Here is a 5,350-nt window from a genome sequence, read left to right on the forward strand (position 1 = left end):
TAAGAAAAACAAAGACACACTGTAGAAGACAATGGACAGACGGAAACTGTAACACACACAGAGCAAACTGACATCCCCGACGCACACACACACACACACACACACACACACACACACACACACACACACACACACACACACACACACACACACACACACACACACACACACACACACACACACACACACACACACACACACACACACACACATACCTGACACTGACAGCTCCAGCACAAACACAAACACACACACACACACCCCCCATATCAACCCCAGCACACACACACCCCACACTGCTGAATATTTCCACACACACATACACCCACTTGACACTGAGAATCCAAACACACACACAAACACACACACACCTGACACCTGTGACCAGACAGAACAGCAACTGGAGGACGACATAGAAGACGACGACTCCCTCTCCCAGTTCTCTGATTTTCCTTCTCAGGATGACTCAACCTCATACACCATACAAGAAATAAATGACTTTCTTGACAAGACCTTTGGACAATCAGTGGACGTGAAGGATTTCTTTTCAGATGTGGACAAATTTATCATTTCGGTACTGACCATTAGAACACAGGCCAGCACTGAGGAACTCAGGAAACAGAAACAATATCGACTGAAAAAACTACTGACCAAACTGAGGAAGGAAAGGAGAGGAAGACTCCTTCCTGAAACACAAAAACAGTAAAAAATGACTCTTATTCTGAAGGTGTTATTTCCTCACTGGTGGTGGTTCACTGTCCTGCTCTCCCTCTCTCTTCTCATGGAGACTCTCAGAGTTGCTACACTAAATGTGAACGGAGGGAGAGACAGAGAAAGGAGAGCACTAATATCAGAGCTGTGCAAAGACAAAAAAATAGATGTCTTCCTCCTCCAGGAGACACAAGAGATAAGAACTAGATTTGTCCTCCTCCATGAGACACAAGAGATAAGAACTAGATTCGTCCTCCTCCAGGAGACACAAGAGATAAGAACTAGATTCGTCCTCCTCCATGAGACACAAGAGATAAGAACTAGATTCGTCCTCCTCCAGGAGACACAAGAGATAAGAACTAGATTCGTCCTCCTCCAGGAGACACACAGCTCACCTGATAATGAAGCAGACTGGCTCCTGGGCTGGAGAGGAGAAACCCTCTTCAGTCAGTCACTAATTTTAGTGCAGGAGTCGCGGTGTTGTTCTCACCTCACCTGTGTCCTACAGACATTTCATCCTGTGAGGTGGAGCAGGGTAGGGCTCAGGTGGTGTAGGTTCCAGGTGGAGCAAGGTAGGGCTCAGGTGGTGTAGGTTCCAGGTGGAGCAGGGTAGGGCTCAGGTGGTGTAGGTTCCAGGTGGAGCAGGGTAGGGCTCAGGTGGTGCAGGCAAAAATAAAAGGAACCGTTTTCACCTTCATTAACATCTACGCCCATAACACCTGGGCCAACCGTGTTGGACTCTTTCAGAAACTAAACACTAAACTGAAACAACTTAACAGCAGTTCATTTATAATCATAGGAGGAGACTGGAACTGCACCACCCATTCAGACTCTGACAGGAACACACAGGAACCACACCCACCATCAGCATCCGCCCTTTCCACCATCCTAACTGAGAATGACCTGATAGACGCCTGGAGGACCCTCCACCCTACAGACAGACAGGTAGTACACCTGGAGGACCCTCCACCCTACAGACAGACAGGTAGTACACCTGGAGGACCCTCCACCCTACAGACAGACAATACACCTGGGTAAAGGCCACAGACAGCAGAGTCAGTGCAGCCAGACTGGACCGGATTTACATTAAGAAAACACATAATAACCGTCTGGTCCAGTCCACCATCACACCTATAGGTTTTTCTGACCACCTACTGGTCACAGGTCTCTCATTGCAAACACGCCCACACCCACCTCCATATTGGACTTTTAACATCCAGCTCACACAGGACATGTCCTTCTGTCAGGCCTTTGCCGTCTTCTGGACTCAGTGGAGACGGAGGAAACTGGACTTTGTGAGTTTGGCCAAATGGTGGGAGGTGGGGAAAACCCAAATTCAACTTTTCTGCAGGCAGTACACCGCACACAGGACAGAAACACAAAAAGACCATCTCCATCGTCTAGAAAAGGAAATTAGCACTTTGGAAGAAGAAATTAGTAAAGGAACAGAGAGCAATAGAACATTACCTGGCAGGAAGAAAGCTTTAAATACTTTCCTCCACACAAAAGCAAAAGGGGCTACCATATCACCTCAATTAAAGAAATAGATGCTCCGACCCGCTACTTCTTCAAATTAGAAAAAAAACCCAGGAACAATAATATGATGACACACCTCAAACATAGCAATGGAACAATAACAACAGACCCCTCTGAGATGAGGAAGCTGGCCATCAGTTTCTACTCAGACCTGTTCAGTGCAGAGACCTGCGACCCTGGTAACGTGGACCAGATCCTGGAGGGGCTCCCACGGCTGGAGGAGTCCATCTCAGCCTCGCTGGAGTCCAGCTTCTCCCTTGAAGAGATGTCCACGGCGCTCCAGCAGCTCAGCTGTGGACGGTCTCCCGGGATCGATGGCCTCCCTACAGAGTTCTACAGCAGTTTCTGGACTCTGCTGGGGGAAGACCTGTTCCAGGTCCTGAACTACTGCTTGGACACTGGACTGTTGCCTTTGAGCTGCACGAGGGCCGTCCTGACCCTGCTGCCCAAGAAAGGAGATCTGGGCCTGCTGAAGAACTGGAGGCCCGTCTCACTCCTCTGCACAGACTATACAATAATAGCCAGATGCATCGGAAATAGACTAAAAGACTGCCTGGACAACGTCATCACAGTGGGACAAACATACTGCGTCCCGGAACGAAGCATCATGGACAATATATTTTTGATGAGAGACATTATTGACATTTCACACTCACAGGAGCTAAAAGTAGGACTGTTCTCCATTGACCAGGAGAAAGCTTTTGATAGAGTTGATCACCTTTATTTATTTAAAACACTTTCTTCTTTTGGTTTTGGGAGAAAATTTATTTCTTGGATTAAATTACTCTACACAGGAGCCACCGTACTGATGAAAGTTGGAGGGGGGCTGAGCCGACCGGTCCCTGTTCAGAGAGGGACCAGGCAGGGCTGTCCTCTGTACAGCATCGCCATTGAGCCCCTCTTGGCTCAACTCAGGAGCAGTCTGCCAGGCCTTTCAATTCCAGGAAGTGGGGGAACTGTTGTGCTATCAGCTTATGCTGATGACATAACAGTTTTCATCACCCACAGAACAGACATCCAGACCCTGCAAAGCAAACTCACCTTGTACGAGAAGGCCTCCTCAGCCAAGGTGAACTGGACCAAGTGTGAAGGGCTTCTCCTGGGGCAGTGGAACAATCAGCAGCCAACTCTACCTGCTGGGCTGCAGTGGAGCACGGAGGGAGTGAAGTGTCTGGGCGTTTTTCTAGGGACCAGCGACTTCCAAAAGAAGAACTGGGAAGGTTTGGCGGAGAGAGTCAGTGCCCGATTGTCTCGATGGACTTGGGTCCAGCCACAGCTGTCTTACAGGGGGAGAACTTTGGTTGTTAACAACCTGGCTGCTTCAATGCTCTGGCACCGCTTCACTGTGCTGGAGCCTCCTGCAGCCCTGATCAAAGATATACAGAGCAGACTGGTGAACTTCTTCTGGGGCGGAGCTCACTGGACCAGAGCTTCAGTCCTGTACCTTCCTCTGTCTGAGGGAGGTCAGGGGCTATTCGACATCCAGAGCCGCCTGAAGACCCTCCGTCTCCTGACCGCACAGCGCTACCTGTACCACCCAGAACAGCTATGGGCAGAAACGGCATCTGTACTGTTGGGAAGAGTCGGAAACCTCCACTACAATAAACATCTGTTCCTCCTCGACCTGGCTGAAGTGGATCCATGGAGCACATCAGTCTTCTACCAGTCTGTCCTGAGAGCCTGGAGGACTGTTTTCACTGCCCAGAGAGACTCTTCCCAGGTGTTTGGCAACGTAAAAGAAGAGCCACTGTTCCACAACCCCATGATCCAAGCCAGGCTCCTCCGCTCCCCGACCATACAGAGGACCATAACATCAGCTGGTCTGACCAAGCTGGACGACCTGAGGACGGTGGGACAGTGGAAGACTGCAGCCAGGTTGAGCCAAGAGACTGGGCTCAAATCGCAAAGACTGGTGGAGAACCTGCTGGAGGAGGTGATGAGAGCTCTACCTGGTTCCTTCAGGGAGGCTCTGGGGAAGGAAACACCAACCGACCAAAGAGCCACAACCTTCATCGTCCCTCAGCTGTCCATCAGTGCTGCGGTCAGGGAGCAGGAGGTGGACAATGGAATTCTTCTCTCCTTCTCAACACCAAAACTCTCTAAGTTCTCCCAACTGCAGAAGAAGGACCTCTACATAATCACAGTAAAAGTCATAAATTGTGCGTCTCTGACTGGTGTCCAGGAGTCCCGGTGGTCTGGGACGTTGGCACCAGGGTCCTCACCCAGAGGCAGCTGGAGGTCCCTGTACAAACCCCCCGTAGAGAAACGCACTGCGGATCTCCAGTGGAGGGTGGGACATGGGGCCGTGGCCACAAACAGACATGTGGCACCACTCAATCCCCAAACTGACAGTCGGTGTGTCTTCTGCCAAGCCGAGGACACCCTGGATCACCTCTGGCTACACTGTCGGAGACTGACCTCCCTCTTTGCTCTGCTGCAGCAGTGGTTGACCCAGTTAGGTCATGTCTTCCATGGTGGCCTTTTCATATTTGGACCAAAATACTCTGCAGCCCAACGTAGGAACATCTGCCTTGTCAACTTCCTGATAGGACAGGCAAAAATGGGCATCTGGTTGTCACGGCGCAACAGAAGCCAAGGTGCAGGGTCTGATGATGCTCTGCAGATTTTCAGAGGCCTGGTGGCTGCTCGACTCAGGGTGGAGTTCACCTCCACCTCTGCAGATGTTCAGAGGTGGAGGCTGCTCCACTCAGGGTGGAGTTCACCTTCCATAAACAAGTATCGGACTTGAAAGAATTTGTTTCTGTTTGGACTGTTGGTGGTGTTCTGTGTGCCATAGAGCATGAAGAACTGCAACTGCATTTCTAGTGTGTGTGTGTGGTGTGTGTGTGTGTGTGTGTGTGTGTGTGTGTGTGTGTGTGTGTGTGTGTGTGTGTGTGTGTGTGTGTGTGTGTGCTGTAAATAGATTAGTTCTCATCGCCTGTTTATGAGTGTTCTTTTTGTGTAAAAAAAAAAAAAAAAAGTGAAAATAAAGAACTGTTAAAGGTCTCTCTCTCTGTCTCTCTCTTTGTCGCTCTCTCTCTCTCTCTCTCTGTCTCTCTCTCTCTCTCTCTCTCTCTCTCTCTCTGTCTGTCTCTCTCTCTCT

At 49.9% G+C, this 5,350-nt stretch overlaps 1 protein-coding gene across 1 annotated transcript in view; it reads left to right on the top strand.

Annotated features, from left to right (window-relative positions):
• The window catches only part of ccdc125 (coiled-coil domain containing 125), a 52,124-nt gene that overhangs the window by 34,998 nt on the left and 11,776 nt on the right, over positions 1–5,350 (top strand). The gene's annotated exons all lie outside the window — the stretch shown is intronic.

This window comes from Lipophrys pholis (genome assembly GCF_963383615.2).
Source record: "Lipophrys pholis genome assembly, chromosome: 7".
Taxonomy (NCBI): domain Eukaryota; kingdom Metazoa; phylum Chordata; class Actinopteri; order Blenniiformes; family Blenniidae; genus Lipophrys; species Lipophrys pholis.